Here is a 20,419-nt window from a genome sequence, read left to right on the forward strand (position 1 = left end):
ATGAATTTCTGTCCTTGGGGGACATTGGGCAGAAAGTGGTAAATACCAGTTAAGAAATAGGAAGTTGTTTTGCAGAACAGAAACTTCATCATCCCTGTAGGCAAGGAGCTCAGGATTGAGTGAATCAAGAACAAATGATAGTTTCTGAAAGGAAAGGCTAAGAAGCAGCATTTTCAGAACATACATTATTATTAATAACATTATCACCATGGGGTGGTTAAGAGCACAGGCTCTGGACCCTCACCTCCAGGGATATAACTTATTACCTTTGTAATCACGGCTAAGTTATTTAACTTCAATGAGTTAATCACAGGGTGTTGGGAGGCTTAATGACATGACACATAAGGAGCTCAGTACAATGCATGGTACATGGTTGGCACTGGAGAAATGTTAGCTGTTCTTTTTTTTTTTTTTTTTTCTTTTTTTGTTAATGTTTTTTTTTTTTTTTTTATAAATTTATTTATTTTAGTTGGGGGCTAATTACTTTACAATATTGTAATAGTTTTTGCCATACATTGACAAGAATCAGCCATGGGTTTACATGTGTCCCCCTTCCCGAACCCCCCACCCACCTCCCTCCCCCTCTCATCCTTCTGGATCATCCCATTGCCCCGGCCCTGAGCCCTTGTCACATGCATCGAACATGGAATGGTGCTCTGTTTCACATATGACAATACACATGTCTCAATGCCATTCTCCCAGAACGTCCCACCCTCACCTTCTCCCTCAGAGTCCATAAAATTGTTCCATGCACTTACTTACTAATAAGCAGTGATAAGTGCTTAGTAGAAGAAACTGGACGACTGGTTTAAGAGCAAATCTTGTTCACGCTTTGCCATTCTGTCCCTTCTCTTTCATAGGTACATCCATTGTCTATTTGACTCATTAGCATAGTATTCTTTCCTTTTCTACACGTGTATATGCCATGATCCATCTAAAATTATAACCAAGGTAGTCCTGACTTTGAAGCTTATCAGGACATGCATGTTGGGATCACTCCTGTAGAGTGATCAGGAGTGATCAGGTTCATCATTTTAATATCAAGTATATTGAGAATATATACCATGTAATGAAGCTCCACCAAAGGAAGCAAATTCTCTACCACAAGATTCATCGTACCTTTAAAACCATGGAATTATGATCTCAACTAATGAAAGACAGTGAATTGTAATGTGAATATATCACTGACACAAGAATGTACATAAGAGTGACAGTGATCAAGATTCTAAAGAAGTATAGATGAGCCTCATTACTCTCAGCAGAAGACCCTGGCTCCCTGAACAAAATCTCTTGGTTGTCTTTGTAAGAAGAGTGTATGTTTAAAGAAAGGAAAGAATGTAAAGGAATCTCACTGAAGCATCTGCTTCTTTGGTTCTAAAAACAGGGAGCTGGCAAGGATATGGAGAAAGAAGGACCTTGTGCGTGGTTGGTAGGATGTAAACTGGTGTAACCACTGTGACAAATAGTGTGGATGGAGGTTCCTCAAAAACTTAAAACTACTGTATAATCTAGCAATCCCACTTCTGGCATATATCCAAAAGAAATGAAATCACTAACTCTAAGAGATATCTCTACTTTTGTGTTCACTGTAGCATTATTCACAATTGCCAAGACATGAAAGCAACCTATGTGTCCATCAACAGATAAATAGATGATGCAAGTGTGATATATGTGTGTGTGTATGTGTGTTGTGTGTATGGTGTGTGATGAAATATTATTCAGTCATATAAAAGAAAGAAACCCTTCCATTGTACAATGTAGATGGACCCTGAAAGCATTATGATAAGTGAAATGAGTCAAAGAGAGAAAGATAAACCTTGTATGATCTCACTTATATGTGGAATCTAAAAACATCAGACTCATAGAAACAGAGAACAGGTTTCCAGGTGCTGGAGGTGGTGGGAGAAATTAGGACATATTGGTCAGTGGATACAAATGTACAGTTATAAAAATAAGTCCCAAGGATCTAATGTAGACTGTAGCATAATGATTAGGGCTAGCAATTGTATACTGTATACTTGAAAAGTTCTGTGAGAATAGATCTTAACTGTTCTCACCATAACAGTAACAAATAAAAAGGTAATTAACTTGAGATGAAGGATGTTTAACTAATCTTATTGTGGTAAATATTTTGCAGTCTATGCATGTATCAAATCATCACAGATGTATACCTTAAACTTATACAGTCCTATAGGTCAGTTATAGGTCAACCAGCCTAAAAGCAGCAAAACAACAAAACAGGGAAGATGAAATAGAGGAAGAGGTGGTAAGCATTGAAAAAGGAAACAGGTTAATAGGGAAAAAAGCAGGTTGCATAACAGATAATTGATCTGTTTGTTTTTATTATTTTTTTCCTCTAGTTTTACTGAAATATAATTGACATACAGCACAAGGTGCATAGCGTAATGATCTGAGTATACATCATGAAATGATTACCACAGTAAGTTTTGTGAACATCCATCATCTAATGTAGATGCAACATTAAAGAAATAGAAAATGTTTTTTCCTTGTGATGAGAACTCTTAGGATTTACTCTCTCACTGAATTTCATATACAACGGACAATAGTGTTAATTATATTTATCATGATTTTTAATGTTTTAATTATATGCACACAGTTTAAAAAGTTATAAAAGCATACAAAGCCAAAATTTAACAGTAGTTGTATCTTAGTTGAAGGATTTGGGGGTAGTCATTCATTTATTCATTTTTTGCTATTTTTCAATTATTACACCATGTATTTCTTATGTTTTTAAAGAAGAAACAAACAGAAATGCAAAGTAAGCTAACCAAATTACAATTAGGTCCATTTATTTTTGTAATGTGTACAACTGAACAATATTTTCATATGTTCAGGAAATGTCTCAGAAGTTCCCAGGGAAAAGAAAAGAGCTTATAGAATTCATACAAGTCAAATAGAGATACACTTACAAAGGCATTGCCAGTGGTGAGAAAGTTTTTATAAAACAATAATAAAATAATCTAATCAATGTGTAGTTTGAAGATTATTCTCAATAGGAAACAATGGATGAAATTAGTGGGTGTCTGAGTTCAATGAAGTCAGATACAATTTAACACAATCTTAAATACAGCAAGTTATCAGTCTAATTTTCACAGTCACAGAATTTCTGAGGAGTTATTTGCTTATAAGAAATGTCCAATAATATGTGACTTGAATGGTAAATGGTTTACTCATTTAGTAAAAAAATGAATAATTTACTCTTCATCAAGGAAAATAAATCAATAGGATAATATGTTCCTTTCTCCTCTCTTGTTGGAGAAGAGAATTTTATAGAAAGCATGTTAACTAAAAATGCGTGATGCAAATGGACAAAATCAATGTCCAATACCCTTGTAAAGGCTCTGTCTTGGCTATGTTTCTCAATGGTCAATGACTAGGCTTGCATCAGAAATAACCTGATCAATTTGACCTCTGACCACCAAATCAAACTCTTTGGAGTCACAGAGGGTTCTGAATTTTCAATAAGTGCCCAAGGTAAATTTGACATTCATGAGGTTTGAGAACATTAAGGTAACTCCATCAATCATTAACAAAGACTTCATGTTTCTCTTTAAAAGCAAAAGGCTTCTGTATTTAACTGAACATTGTTTTAATGGTAAACTTTCTGACGAGGATGGACTAATACAGCACAAAAAGGCCAATGAGTTTATAATTCTGTGCTTGTATATGGACTTTTTGAGATATGCCTCTAGGTCATTTTCATTCAAATTATTTCATATATTTTGAATTACTATGTGAACTGGGAAAACCTTAAAATACCTTGTTCTCAATTTGCATGACTGATAGAAATAAAATATTCTTGTTAATCACTGAGGCATATGTAGTATGTTTCAGCTGATTAATTTTACTTTAATGTGATTCCTGTGTTTTTCTCCACTCCATCGAACAGTCATGGTTGAAACAGAAAAACATTCTATATTTATATCTGTTTAGTTATTATATCCAAAGTTAAATTACTTTTACTTTCAAGGTTTTTGTTTGTTTTCTTGTTTCTTTCCTATAGTATTTCTAAAAGAATAATGTCAACTTAGAAAAAAAAAAACTCTAGAAGTTTTAAGAAGCTAAATAAATAAATAACTCATGAAACCAATAATATGGGAATATCAGAAGTAACCTTCCAGCCTCATAATTTAGGGATTTATTTTTCAGAGTGGGAATATTTCCAAATTCTTCTGAGGAGCTATAAGACATTTTTCTAAAAGCATATGTTTAACAAATGTCCTTGTGTGTTCTATTGATAACATTCCTGTTACTTTGTGTAATTACACTATCCACACAATTTTTGTATCTTTGACTTGTGAAATATAAAATAATCATTTAAGTATGAGTGTTTAATATTCCAGAAATTTCTTGAGCCTTCCCCAATATATCAGACATATATATAAGATAAATCTGTTCAAAAAATGTACATGCTCCTGAGTGTATTTTTGGACTTTAAAAACAAAATAATAAAAATCAGAGTTTGGAGGAAATCAGAGTATCATTGTATACAAAGAAGATATTAGTGGTGTAAATTAATTTCCTGAGGATTGTGTCAATTTGTATGGGCTATGTTATACCATGGTCACATATAACACCAAATTTCAGAGTTTTGAAAACAGCTGAGATGTATTGCTTGATGATGGAATATTTCCATCAAGTTATACTCAGTTCAGGATCCTGGCTGTCAGAGGAGTCACTATCTGAACATTGCTTAATACTGTGATAGGGAGAAGGAGCTAACAATATGAATCAGGCATTGGATTTTAAAGTTTCCTCCCATAATCAATACTTGTTATTGGACAAAGCAAATTGCATGACCATACCAAACCACAATGGACAAGAAAGTGCAATGACACCACATGTCTAGGAGAACCACAAATATTTAACCAACAGCACAATGACTACCCCCAAGGAATCTCACTTACTGGTCATGGCTCACAGGGCATTTGTATGATAGTCTTCTTTCTTTACTCCCAGATATCAAAACTATCTTCCATACCTGGGTTTGTGTAATGTCAGGCAAAGGTATTGTTCTTTGATAAGCTTCAAAGGCATTAGTGAAGATTTGCAAGCTTATATCATTAACACTATTTGCTGATAGTTGGTTTGGGAGAGAAAAAGACTAGCTAAGTGATAACATTTTTCAATAGCTCTAGAGGCCAATATAATGGGAGAGGGGACCATCACGAAAGACCTAGGCTTTAGTGAACAAGGAAAGGAGTAAACTAGATTAATGGAACCAAAGTCAATATTTCCAACATTATAATATTCCTGAATCAATTCTTGTAATTCTTGTATGAAAAAAATACTTTTTTCATTATATTAAATATATTTGAGAGAGGTGAAAATAGCTCTACAGTGATAGCAATGAAAATTTAAACTGTTAAAAATGAATTTGCCTGCCAGAGTTTACCCTGCTGCTTTAACAAATTATGAAAGGATCTTCTGTGCCAGATATGCTATGTTTGTCCTCCAGAACCCCTCTTTATCATTAAGGGCTTCCCAGGTGGCTCAATGGTAAAGAATCTGCCTGCCAAGTAGGAGACATGGGTTTGATCCCTGGGTCAGGAATATTCCTCTGGAGAAAGAAATGGCAACCCACTCCAGTACTCTTGCCTGGAAAATCCCATGGACTGAAGAGCCTGGTGGGCTACAGTCCATGGGGTCACAAAGAGTCAGACACGACTGAGCAACTGAGTATGCAAGCACCTTTCTATAGGTCCTAGAAGGTTGGCATGTGTGGTTTGCTTCTTGTTTGGCTTTCTGAGTTTAGATAATGAAGACACTGTCAAGATATGAACAGCGGGGATATGGATGAGGTTGGGATATTGAATCCCCAGTTCACTTTCTGCCAGGTCTTCACAGGATGGACTTGTCTCTTTACTAAAGGCTACAGCTCCTGTCAGGTGGCCCTGTTCATACAGGCACCTATGCTTTCAATGTCTCAGTGACCATTTCCTTTGGGTAAAGCCTTGTGGTAGTAAGGACTTCCTGCTGTTGCTATTCTGGAAGTGTTGCAACATCCTGTTTGTTTCTCACACCTTGTCCACCTTTATAAATTTTTTTTTTCTTATTCATCTCTCCCATCAAACAATCATGCCTGTTTCCTGCCATGGTCTTGACTAATTCAGTAACTATCCAGGTATTTTGATATGTGTTTAGATCCAAAGTCAGTAATCAGAATGATAAGGTTACAACAATCTCGGCAGAAAATAATCTCCATTAATATTTCATATTCCTAGGCTCCCAAAAGTTCCTAAAGAGATCAAGATGATAGTGGGGGGATCCCCAAGGTCATGGAATAGGAGTCACTATTACTTGAAGAATGAATTTAAGTCCTGACTTTATCAAGTTAAAAAAAAAATGTTTGAAGTCTTTGCAATTGCATGTTATTGCTCTGGATAATTCATTCAAATGTTTCTGAGATGCTATAAAGCAGGCTATTGATTATGTTAAGAACAGAAAGTGGAACTAAGCATTGATAAAACTCCAGGTTGAAAACCTCGGTAACTGCTCTTTACTGTGGATCACTGCTGACAGACATAGACAGTATACCTAAGAATAAAATAAATGGCAAGAATGTTAACCAGCCTGTCAGTCACTACATATTTACTCCTCTAAAACCTCACTTGCTCCAAAGTCCACTATTTCTATCGATTTATCCAGTACTTTTGCAAGTTTTGTTCCATTATCTTTTATATTGATTTTATTACTCTCTATTGACCCTATATGGATCCTCTATGGACTTCCTTGGTAGCTCAGATGGTAAAGCATCTGCCTACAATGCAGGAGACCTGAGTTCAATCCCTGGGTAGGGAACATCTCCTGCAGAATGAAACGGCAACCCACTCCAGTGTTCTTGCCTGGAAAATCCCATGGACGTTGGGGGCCTGTTAGGCTACAATCCCTGGGGTCACAAACAGTCGGACACGACTGAATGATTTCACTTTCACTTTATTGACCCTATTGCACATAATAACTGCAGTATTACTGGTCTTTTGTTTTATGGCTTTCCTCCCTAGTCTGATGCTCCATTCTTCAAGAAGAGAGCTCTTTCATGCACAAAAATAGAGAATATATTCTCGTTATAGCCCTATAAATTAAGAATAAAGATCAAGGGATAGATATATAAGCCTACATTCCAGCAACCAGTTTACATTGTTTTCTGTTACATTCTCAGTCTATGTTCATTAGTCTTCTGCAGAAACCTTGAAGTGAGATGGAATGACAATTGGGCATCAAACTTCATGATTGAGATCATCACAACTTTTGTGGGAAGCCCCTGTTTTATTTGTTGTCTTATTTAGCATTTCTTAGACTTGGAAGATGAAGCATCACAACTTTTGCTAATTTAGGGATCGTCTTGACTAGCAAAGCACAATAGTGCTTCTTTTTATGCTTAATGACATCCCTGCCATAGATGTGATAGATGTAATTCTTAGGTTATGTAGTTTTAAAACTTCAAGATCACCAAATTACAATACATTTAAAATAATTTATGGTAAACTATAACTGAGTTATTTTACAATAAAATTAAGTTTTTCTTTTAATTAATAGTTCTTAGTGCTTATACCCTGTAGCATTTTGTCTCTAGTGCCTAACTCTTTTCCTTAGTGTCTTTGTTTTAATATTTATGCATTGAATGTTCACTTTGTGTTTTTTACTATAAACAAATCTACATGGGATATACTTCTTTTTTCCAAAAGTTACATCTGCTGAAGGAAAAACAAAAAACGGGCATTTATAAAGGGAAATATTTTTTAAGTGGATGGAAATATAAGAAGAGAAAAATATAGAAGTCACATTGGCTCAGGAAAGAGTGTGGGTTGAATTTAAGCTATCTATCTATAAAATATATTCTTGGTAGGTTTGCTCAATGGATTTTCCCTCTTATTTTTTCTTTTTCTTTTTTTGTAAAAATGTTCTATTCCTTATAGAACACTTGCATAGAAAAAAGCTATTAAGTAATTCAAAAAGGAAAAAGAAGAAAGGATATCAAAGCTATGAATGAAAGTAGAGAATATAATAGAGGTGAGTTTAAATGATGGATTAGAGAAGGAAGAGAAAAGAAAGTTCGTATCTGTTTATTTTAGTCTTCTCATTTGAAGAAATTATGATGATTTTGGAGCAAAGAGAAGAAGAGAATAAAACATTTATAAAGAATGTTGAGACAGAAGACCTCCAACTTGAAGAAACCTAATACAGGGGAAAAAATGGCATTTCTCAAGTTTCTATTTGAGATTTACCTACCCCCCTTCAGAAATAGGGCTTCCCTGGTAGCTCAGCTGGTAAAGAATCCATCTGCAATGCAGGAGACCCTGGTTTGATTCCTGGGTCAAGAAGATCCCCTAGAAGAGGGCACAGCAACCCACTCCAGTATTCTTGCCTGGAAAATCCCCACGGACAGAGGAGCCTGGTGGGCTATAGTCCATGGGGTCACAAAGAGTCAGACACGACCGAGTGACTAAGCACAGCACAGCTTTAGAAATACGTCTCAGATCTCTTCCCTCCTTTTCATCAACATGATTCCAGGCTTAATGAGATCTGTCTTCTCTTACTGGGTCATAAGGCCTTAGCTAAAAGGACTATTTTTAATTTATCTGATTTTCTTGCATATAGATGATTTGCAAATGTTATCTGTGAAATGATTAAGAAAGGAAATGCCTTTATAGACTGGTCTCTAGTCAGTGATCTGAATCTTCCCTTGAATATAGGCAGGGAGTATGGTAGCTGGGAGAGGAGAAGACGGATTACCAGCTTGACTTTTTTAATTGAGGAAGTGTGTCTACTAGATCATATTTTATACGTTTTCCCAACTCTAAGTTGTATGCAATGATATCTTTCCAACAAACCATCCCCCCTCTTTCCTATCCCACCTTGTTATAATCCACTTCTTTTCGGAGAGTTGATAGCCATTTTGAATGCTAAAATGTTATGTTTAAGGATGCTAACTTATGTCTAGTCTTTCTGACACCAGAGGTTTTCAAGAGAACCCAAGATTGGGATTTAAAAAATGGATATTTTAATTGAGCTAATGCATGTCATTTCACACTCATTCTAGTTCTCAATTAAAATAAGACTTCATATAACATTTGTTTTCTCTGAATGGAACTGTGTTTAATTTTCAGTGTATTTGGTTGATAATAAATTGAAAATATAGTTAAGCTGAAGTTAATGTTTCTTTTAGCTGCAATGTTCCATTATGGAAATTAGTCAAAATTAAATACAAACATCAGAATCCTTTATCTTGAAAGTACAATTAATATAGTCTAACTGTATCTTATAACAGTATTTTCTTTCTATTCTAATTCAATGTGACCATAAAAGCAAAGAAAATTGAAACAGAATTCAGGTCTGAAAGTGTTCAAACTGCCCTTTGTTAGTGCTGAAGCTGCAATCAAATTAACTTGTGTGAATAAATGTATTGTTTGTACATTTAAATTGCCACAAAATCAATCACAGTTAAGCTGAACTGGAAACTATTACAGTTGCCTCTCAGAGCAGTGACAGGAAAAGTTTTGCTTTGTGATTCTTCCATCATTAGTTCCTTTTCTTTTTCTTAAAATTGTAGTTGAAATGCTCCTAATTTATTTTGTTATTAAAAAAACAAATTGATGCTCATTAGGACAGAATAATTTCTTGAAATCCTATATAACTTCATATCAAACAAAGTCTTTTAATGTCAAAGCGGGCTTTTACTAGAATTAAATAAGTTTCAAGAAGTTTGACCCATAACTAAATTATCTACCTCCTATAACTGGTTTCTTTTAAGGAACATATCAAACCATTGTGTACACTCTATTTCATCATTAAAAGTCTATACCGTATCTCATCTATTACCTTCTGATCTCTTCCAGACAAAGCTGATCCCTCTTTTCCTATGACCCTATAGTATTTTGTATATTACATTCACATTATAGTTTATTCACATTACATAATTGTTATTTCACATTATATTATGATTATTTGATTGCATGCATATCTGGATGTACATATGCTGGGTTCTGAGAATAGGCACCAGATTTTAATCACATGCGTTTTCCTATCACCTACATGTTTAAGGAGAGAGTGAAGGAGGAAAGGAGGGATGGACTGAGAGCTATATTTCAAAGGGAAAAATGTCATATCAAGTATTTTAAAGCAAGAGACTTGACATTTGTCCATTTATCATTTGAAGAGAAATCAGCCTAAATTAGAGTTCACTTTGGATATAGCACTTAAGAAAACCCATTTAAGATAATTGAACTTCTGTTTATTACATAAAACTGCATCCATAAATGTCAGTGTTTCAGCCACAGGGCCTTTTGGTCATAAAATATACTACAAGGAACCTCCATGAACCAGGAAAATGAATATAATTAGTCTTTATATTTCTAAATTCAGAAATTCTTTTCCAGACCTATATAGCAGTTCTAAACTACAAATTCTTTTTTTGCTAAATGGCATAATCAAAGGCCATAATGCTAGAAAGTGCACGTAATTTCAGTCTTGGATAAGATATTCAAATTGTGTTTCTCTCTCCTGAACAGTAGTTTTATAGATTGGTCATTTCCAGTTGTTAAGGGACTTAATTTATGATTTGATTTTGATGACTCTTACTTTCTCTTTCTCCTCCTTCATTTCTTCCTTTCTTCATTGTTTATTGTGCCAAACACTAGACAGATGCTAGGAAAACACAGAGCAATTAATTGTGGTTTCAACCCAGTTAGGGAAAATACTGAATGTGTTAGACTGACTCTGTGATGATTTGTAGTGATTTCCTGACACAATTTTCATGCCTTTGTGAAATCTCTTCCCCATCAGTGTGGGTTGAACTTACTGGACTTGCTTCAAATAAATAACATTTGACAAATGTAATGAGTGCCACTTCTGAGACTGAGTTATTTAAAAAGACTGTGGCTACTGCCTTGGCGTTTCTTTCTTTCTCTTGCACTACTTGTTCTGAGCTAATCAAGTTGCCAGCTGTGAGAAGCCCTATAGAGAAGCTCACTGTATGATGGAGAACCAGGGCCCTCGGTCCAATAGCTTTCAAGAAACCAAGGCCTGACAACAACCATATGAGTGTGCTTGGGAGTGAACTTTCAGCTTCCATTAAGTCTGGCAATGACAGTAATCCCAGCTGACACCTTGACCACAACCTAATGAGACACCTTGAGCCAGAACCATCAACTGAGACAGTCCTAAATTACTCACATAAAGAACATTTGTTGTTACTTTAAACTATTAAGTTTTAGGGCAATCTGTTGCCCAGAAATAGATCACTAATATGATAATGAATGTAAACCAAACCCCTTTATTATAACTGTTATTATAAAGTCCTCTTGTAGGATAATGTGGGGAGACAAAAGAAGTCAGATCTACTTAGGATGGTAATGATGTCAGAAGTCTTTTGAGTTCAAACTTGAAAGAGATTTTCCTTAAGAGAAAGATCTTGCAATGCTGCTAAGTCACTTCAGTCATGTTCGACTCTGTGCGACCCCACAGACGGCAGCCCACCAGGCTCCCCCGTCCCTGGGATTCAGTCATGTCCGACCCTTAGCGAACCCATGGACTGCAGCCTACCAGGCTCCTCTGTCCATAGGATTTTCCAGGCAAGAGTACTGGAGTGGGTTGCCATTTCCTTCTCCGATCTTGCAATGGAAGTAAATTATTTCAGGAAAAGGGAGTTGTATAAACAGAGGTACAAAAATGTGGAACAGTATGGCATGTAGAGTAACCAAGTACTTTGTCATCCTTGTGTCCTGAACCAGAACACAGGAGGCAATATGGAAAATGCATCTTTTATGCCATACTAGTAAGCGTGGATTTTATCCTGTAGGCCCTGGGATGATACACTGAAAACACAATTTGCTCCTTTCACCCACCTTGTTCATATCGCTGACCCTCTGACCTGGCCCCTCTTCTGTCAAGCCTACAAACAACCTCAGGGGCCTCATTTACACTGTGTTCCAGGCAGCTGTTATCCATTTATCAGCACTGGAATAAAATATATGCATATGAGTCTTTGAGAATTAAAACAAACTACCTAAAATTACACACACACACACACACACACACACACATTGGGGGAAACCATCTTCCCTCCTCTCCTGCCTTGGAGATAACTGACTCAGATCTTTCTAGTGGCTTTTGGAAATCAGACATATATATCCAACTCAGTGTGAACAATTTGAAGCTATATCTTCCTCATTTTGTAGGTACCTCAGGGGGTTGAAAAAGCAGTGATTCAATACCTAGTCGTTAAATCGAACTGCAAATCTTGTTCAACACCTTCTAGGCTATCCTCAATTTTTTGCTTCTCTTCTTCTTTATTTTGCTTCTCAACTTAAATGCATGAACTCAGGGACAATTGAACACCATGGGCAATATCTTTGGTAAGGTTAAGAAGCCACCAAAAAACAGACTGAGAGAAGATAAAGTCAAAGGACTTTAGTGGCAGTGGGAATAGTCATTACTGAGTTTTGTCTAAAGAACTTGAAGACTATTTTTACCACTATTTTCTACTCTAAAGTTAGATTCCTTGTGTGTGTGTGTGTGTGTGCTCAGTCATGTTCTAGTCTTTGCAATCCTATGGACTGTAGCCTGCCGGGCTCCTCTGTCCATGAAATTTCCCAGGCAAGAATCCTTGGGTTGTTGCAAATTTCTAACATTTCAAAACTCCCAATTGCAAAAGGTAGGGGACATTGGCTTACTGAACATCCCCAGATAATGGTATCAGTTATGCAGAGCTCCACAGTATTAGTTTGCCACTGCATATTATGAAATAGTTAAGGGAAAGTGGACCCCATCCAATTGAGTAAGAATGTTTCTTGATGAAATCTTTTAATCTGATTCACAACCCAAAGTCATATCTTTGGAACTAATATGTAGCCTTTAGGCCATGGTGGGAAGAAAAGGCTTTATTATAACTCTTATCACTTTTTTGGTCTAACATGTAAATATTTTGTGAGATTTTGGGAAGAAAAAGTCCAGGGTACATAGTGGATTCTTAATGCACAGTGCCTTTGCAGTGTGTTCTGCAAGCTTGCAGAGGTAGAATAATAGCAGAATAGTCTACTTCTATCTCATTTTTCTTTAAACAGATAAAAGTCCTGAGCCAACATTAAAAACTTACTGAGCTGTTAAGATGATTTATTAGAATAGTACTGTTTCCATTTTCCACTGCTGTGATACAATTGTCAGAAAAGTATGTAAGTAAATAGTGTGCTTTATTTCCACCAAAGTTATTTAACAAGTTAGACAGAAAGTTAAGGCAAGATAAAGAGTCATGTTCTCTCCAGCTACCTGTTCATATTGCTAAGATTGCCTTTTGATTGCAAAGATAATACAACAGAACTAGGATGTACTAATAGTTAACTATTTAATACTACTTTATGTTTTCCCTATATTCAGTAAATATTAATTTCATTAATGTATAGATGAGGGTACATATCCTTGAAAAAGTCAAGTCAGTTGTCAGAAATCATTCATAGATGACAAGTGTGCATGGGTGCTCAGTCGTGTCTGACTCTTTGTGATCTCATGGACTGTAGCCTGACAGGCTCCTCTGTCCATGGGATTTTCTAGACAAGAATATTGGAACAAGTTGCCATTTCCTTCTCCAGGGAATCTTCCCAACCCAGGGTTTGAACCTGCATCTCTGCATCTCCTGAATTGCTGGCCAATTCTGTACCACTGAACCATCAGGGAAGCCTTCACAGATGACAGAGGGAGTTTCAAATTCACATCTTATTCCAAAGATTGCGTTCCTTCTACTATAACCCATGGCAACTCCATTTGAGTCCACTGTAACCCCAATGAAAAGCAGAGTCAAGCTTTATAATAGCCTCATTGCTCTGGTTAAAGCTAAATAATCATCCATTTTTTTAGTCAGTTGAGGTTGATAATGGAAAACCCCACTGCACTGTGAAGTAGTTGATAAGGTCCAGTTGCTTTGATCAGATGACTTTCTCAGCAATTAACCATTTGGCTGCACCAGAGAATTGATTAGACATGAAAATAATTTTCTTTGGGGAAATGAGAACACTAAAATAACCCCATAGCTTCTTTCTTCTATACAGAAGCAGCCATGCTGCTTTATCAAGCAGAGGGTGAAGGCAGACAAGATCCCCATTCTGCCCTTGGTTATTATTCACATTGTGATTTCCTTAAACACTTTTCTCAAAGATTGCCCAAAGAATCCTCTCACATATCAGAAACCCTTGTTCCTGATCCACAGATGAAATATAAAAACCAAATAGATGGCTGTTTTGTTTATTGTTCTGTGAAATTACATTATTAGGAGAGGCATCATTTTAAATTAGGAAGTGATGCATGGCTATAACTGGTTTCAACCTGTTACCTTTTTATGATTAAGGAATATTTCACCATGTTAGAAGATCCTGGGGAAACAAACATATACATTTCATGCTGTTCCTGTCCTGGATGTGCCTGATTGTACACCATCCTCAGAATCAGTGCAGAGGGAACATAGAAGTGATATTGTTTGGGGGCGTGTAGAATATAGTCTAGAATGTATTATTAAGATACTTATCTTGGGCTGATTTTACATTCACATAAAACAATCTATGGAATAGAACCATGATATGCTTGGCAAGAAAGCATTTTTAGGGTAGAAACACAATTGAAGATTTTAGAATGAAATAAACATTTGCAGAATCAATCTCTGTCACTTATTACTTATATGAATTTGAGCAAATGATTTAACCTTCATAAATAAGCAGTCTCTGTTTCCTAAGAGGCAAAATTAAGATTATTACTTCATAGGGTTATGGTGAGGATTAAGAGAATTTGCATCAAATGCAAAGGATATAATGGACATTCAATAAACACTAGTAGCTCTGTGCCTGAGTGATGCAGAGATCTTATCCACTCATATCAGCTTATGTATCTCCTAAGAAGGAACACTTAGAGTAGCAGCTGGGTTATCTGACTTGTAAGAAACCCACCCAAGGTTCCTGCTGTTCATTTACAGCAGAGCCCTGAGAAGAAGAGCGTACTTGGTGAGTTTGTCTTCTCTGGTCTATGTCTTTGGTATCTTCAGTATCTAGCACAGTGTCTGGCATACGGGAAGGATCCTTCTGTAGTGTTTTTAATGTGTTTTTAATTATGGTAGGGGCTTCCCCAATGGTCCAGTGGGTAAAGAATCCTCCTGCCAATGCAGGAGATGCAGGTGAAGCCAGTTTGATCCCTGGGTCAGGAAGATTCCCCTGGAGTAGGATACACCAAGCCACTCCTGTATTCTTGCATGGGAAACCTCATGGACAGAGGAGCCTAGCAGGCTAGAGTCCAAAGGGTTGCAAAGAGTTGGACATAACTGAGCAGCTAACCATATGCACACAATTATGGTAAAAGTCACATAATGTAAAACATACTATTTCACTGATATTTAACTATGCATTTCAGCAGCACTAAGTACATCCACCGGAGAAGGCAATGGTGGCCCGCTCCTAGTACTCTTGCCTGGAAAATCCCATGGACAGAGGAGCCTGGTAGGCTGCAGTCCATGGGGTCATTAGAAGTCAGACATGACTGAGCGACTTCACTTTCACTTTTCACTTTCATGCATTGGAGAAGGAAATGGCAACCCACTCCAGTATTCTTGCCTGGAGAATCCCAGGGATGGGGGAGCCTGGTGGGCTGCCGTCTCTGGGGTCGCACAGAGTCGGACATGACTGAAGCGACTTAGCAGCAGTAGAAGCAGCAGCAAGTACATACACATTGCTGTGCAACTCTCACCATCATCTGTCTCCTAAATTTTTCACCTTCCTAAACTGAAACTCTGTCCTTATTAAACACTAACTCCCCATTCTCTCTCCCCACCTGCCAGCCCCTTGCATCTACCAATGTACTTTCTGACTCTATGAATTTGACTGCTCTAGGTACCTCATATAAGTGGAATCACAGTATTTGTCTGCACCTACTGTATACTGGAATGCATTTTTAAGGTTGACTTATATCCTACAAACAGATTGTACCTTCTCCCCCCCCTCACCTTGTGCTATACTGTAGGTTCTCATTGGTTACCTATTTTATACATAGCATTGTGCATATGTTAATCCTAGTCTTCCGATTTATCCCCCTCCTTCCCTCTTTGGTGTCCATAGATTTGTTCTCTATGTCTGTGTCTCTATTTCTGCTTTGCAAATAGGTTCATCTGGGCTTTTTTCCCCTAAATTCTACATATATGCATCTTTTATGCTTTCTTCTTAAATGAAAGAAAAATAAATAGAAAAGTGAAAGAAGATTTCTTTGAAATCCAAAGCATGTGAGACATAAGGAATCACTGAACATGTTTTCTAAAATGCCCCTGTGTCCCAGACTTTGGTTACTTGTCGCGGTATTTGACAGTTCAAAAGATTGCTGATAGGCTATTCTTGACTCCCCTCCCCTTCAGACAGAGCACACATTGACATGTCACTGAGCGTCTTTACCGGTTAACATTGTTGGGATGAATGATGGCGAGAGAAAGACTTTAGACTCACTTGCTGTTATTTTCCGTCTCCACCCCCTAGGATCACGTTAACTGATGTTCCATTCTGTAGATCTGTCAGACATGCAGCATTTTCCTCAGAGCTTTATTCAGTCTTTATTCAGCATTTATTGAGGTCCTGCTATCTCAATAAGTTCAGTTCAGTCGCTCAGTCATGTCTGGCTTTTTGCGACCCCATGAATTGCAGCACGCCAGGCCTCTCTGTCCATCACCAACTCCTGGAGTCCACCCAAACCCATGTCCATTGAGTCAGTGATGCCATCCAACCATCTCATCCTCTGTCGTCCCCTTCTCCTCCTGCCCCCAATCCTACCCAGCATTAGGGTCCTTTCCAATGAGTCAACTCTTCGCAAAAAGATAGGACACTGAAAGATGAACTCCCCAGGTCAGTAAATGCCCGATATGCTACTGGAGATCAGTGGAGAAATAACTCCAGAAAGAATGATGGGATGGAGCCAAAGCAAATACGAAACCCAGCTATGGATGTGACTGGTGATAGAAGCAAAGTCCGATGCTGTAAAGAGCAATATTGCATAGGAACCTGGAATGTTAGGTCCATGAATCAAGGCAAATTGGAAGTGGTCAAACAGGAGATGGCAAGAGTGAATGTTGACATTCTAGGAATCAGTGAACTAAGATGGACTGGAATGGGTGACCATTATATCTACTACTGTGGGCAAGAATCCCTTAGAAGAAATGGAGTAGCCATCATGGTCAACAAAAGAGTCCGAAAGGCAGTACATGGATGGGATGCAATCTCAAAAATGATAGAATGATCTCTGTTCGTTTCCAAGGCAAACCATTCAATATTACAGTAATCCAAGTCTATGCCCCGACCAGTAACGCCGAAGAAGCTGAAGTTGAACAGTTCTATGAAGACCTACAAGACCTTCTATAACTAACACCCAAAAAAGATGTCCTTTTCATTATAGGGGACTGGAATGCAAAAGTAGGAAGTCAAGAAACACCTGGTGTAACAGGCAAATTTAGCCTTGGAGTACAGAATGAAGCAGGGCAAAGGCTAATAGAGTTTTGCCAAGGGAACGCACTGGTAATAGCAAACACCCTCTTCCAACTACCTCAATACCTGTGTAAAAATAATAGGTAAGGCATTCACTCAACACTTCAGCCATGGTGATTTTTTTTCCTATGTTCTAATTTGCCCTAGATCACCAACTAGCCTATAAACACACTTTTTCCTCCCATTCATCTCATTAGCTTCACATGAAGTGCCTTGTCCTCTAAGAAACCTTTGTTGAACTCCCTAATTTTATTTTAAGGGTTCTCCCTACATGACCTCATGGCACTTTATTTCTCATAGCTTATATAAGGTAATATAGTAATCAAATATATACTATTCAGTGTTTCCAACTACATACAATGGCTCTTGATAGTAGAAATTGTGATTGGTATCTTAATTTTTTTGTATAATTAGTCACTGGTATCATATCTGGCTTATATTTGGTACCCATCTATTTGTTGAATAAATGGATGAATCAATGAGATGAAAATTTAATGACTTTTCCCTTTGAAAGGATAGCAATATGGCAGAGAGAGTGAGAGCAAAAGAGAGGATACCTTTTAAAAGAAACTATAGTAAAATATAATAAGAGTCACAATAAAAACCTGAACCTCATACCATTAGGTCATAAAGGAGAGAGCGGAAGAAGTAACATCTGAACTGGATCATGATTGTTAAAGAAGAGTTTGTTGAGTAGATGATAGTCTGTGTGCTTTTTGCTGTAATTAACAGAAACAGTGCAGGAATGAAAACAAAAAGATGCTTGGGACATTTTCCTCGCATTCAAACACCTTCAGACAGTATCTATCGAGCCTCATCCTTTCCAATGGACCTTAAACCTCCATTTTAAGTCCTCTACTTCTCAGGAGCAGCATCTCTGCTCTCATCTTTTATAAATATGGCAAGGGATATAAAAACATCATTACAATATACTATATATTCTATTTTTTTAATATTTATTTTTATGTGGACTATTTTTAATGAATGGTCATTTTTAATGACTATTTTTTTCAGTTTTTATTGACTCTGTGACAACATTGCTTTTGTTTTATGTTTTGGTGTTTTGGTCCCAAGACATGCAGGTTCTTAGTTTCCTAACCAGACATCAGATCCCCACTTCCTGCATTGAAAGGTGAAGCCTTAACCGCTGGACCCCCAGGGAAGTTCCAGCAATATACTGTATATTTTAAAACCTCTATTGATAGTGTTTCTCCAAAGCTGAACACAGAACTATACAAAGCCAAATGTTATATGAATTATTTTTTTCTTGATGGTGGTAGAATTGTGCTATTCCATACAAAGTATTTGCCATGTTTCCCACTTTCCAAATTAATATGGATGTAAATACAAGCTTTGATTCATTAAACTTACTATTTTATTTAAAAACATCAATTAAATACTTATTTTTTGTATATTTGAGATCAGTTCTAGTATTATAAATCCCCTGTATATTTCAAATGACAGCATTTTTCTAGTAAACTAGGCAATTACTCATCCTCCAGAAATATAAAGAAAATAGACTGTATTCTTGGATTTCAGAACTGTCACTTATCTGATTTCTAATATGCCTCACACACATCTATTATTGATTGTCTGAATTTAATGAACAACTGTGTTCATTTTCCTAAGTTCAGTTTTTTAAATTACGAGGAGGTACTTTGAATTCCTGACTTGAGGCAGCTTTTCACAAATATTTTCTATTTATCTAGCTAGTGCTAAGTCACCTCAGTCATGTCCGACTCTGTGCGACCCCACAGATGGCAGCCCACCAGGCTCCCCTGTCCCTGGGATTCTCCAGGCAAGAACACTGGAGTGGGTTGCCATTTCCTTCTCCAATGCATGAAAGTGAAAAGTGAAAGTGAAGTCGCTCAGTCGTGTCCGACTCTTAGCGACCGCATGGACTGCAGCCTACCAGGCTCCTCCATCCATGGGATTTTCCAGGCAAGAGTACTGGAGTGGGGTGCCGTTGCCTTCTCCATCTAGCTAGTGACCTGTCCACTATTTTATAGTAACTATTCACATACATCACATCTTTTAAGATGCATGTGTTTATATACTGTCATATATGTATAGACATTTGGGGACATGTTTTATTTAGTATTTATAAATATTTATTGGTAAGATAGGATACATTTTTATTGCATTTTTATTGCATTATAGTGTTTGTGTATTCATCTTCCATTTGACCTTCATAATGGCAACAAGAATTTTAAGTAGTTGATTCAGTGATACAATTCAAAGTATCTTAAGTGTGTTCAACTTCAAAACAAAAGACTTTACTCTCCTACAGTAAAGCAATTTCTAGTTACAGATAAATTTAATCTTGAAATGAAAATATGGCAAAAATGGATCTCAAAAAGAAACAGGCTGAATAGGGATCTCAAAAAGAAAGTGATTTATCTGCATTTAGCAGTAACAAAAACCCATAGTCAGACTCTGATTCATGTCAATGTATGGCAAAAACCACTACAGTATTGTAAAGTAATTAGCCTCCAATTAAAATAAATAAATTAATTTAAAAGAAAAAAAAGAAATTGCTCTTTGAAAGAGTTCCTGTTTTGACATTTCTGTCCAGCCTTCATGTTGTGAAATTGCATTTGATTAACATAGGTGGTAGGTAGCTAATGCACTGGATATTAAGACATTACTCCCTGGAGAAGATGTCTCAGTACATACAATTTCTGATTTTATTGTTTTGAATCATTAAACACAATTTTCCTTTTGACTTGATTCTGAGTAGAAAAAACAAATAAGAATGCCCTAATGTTGGTTTGGACCCATATCAAAGTGATCATGTGATGGAAATGTTCCAGATCACGATAAAAGGAAAAGACGTGCAGCCTCATGCAGTACTGAAAGCATATACAATAGTTTCTTTCACATAGTGAGCTCTATAAGTTTCT

General features: G+C 36.8%; 1 protein-coding gene across 1 annotated transcript in view; it reads left to right on the forward strand.

Moving 5' to 3' along the window:
- Positions 1-20,419, forward strand: part of LINGO2 (leucine rich repeat and Ig domain containing 2) — a 1,356,204-nt gene that overhangs the window by 849,561 nt on the left and 486,224 nt on the right. The gene's annotated exons all lie outside the window — the stretch shown is intronic.

This window comes from Giraffa tippelskirchi, chromosome 1, assembly GCF_054371585.1.
Source record: "Giraffa tippelskirchi isolate mGirTip1 chromosome 1, T2T-mGirTip1v1.2.pri, whole genome shotgun sequence".
Taxonomy (NCBI): domain Eukaryota; kingdom Metazoa; phylum Chordata; class Mammalia; order Artiodactyla; family Giraffidae; genus Giraffa; species Giraffa tippelskirchi.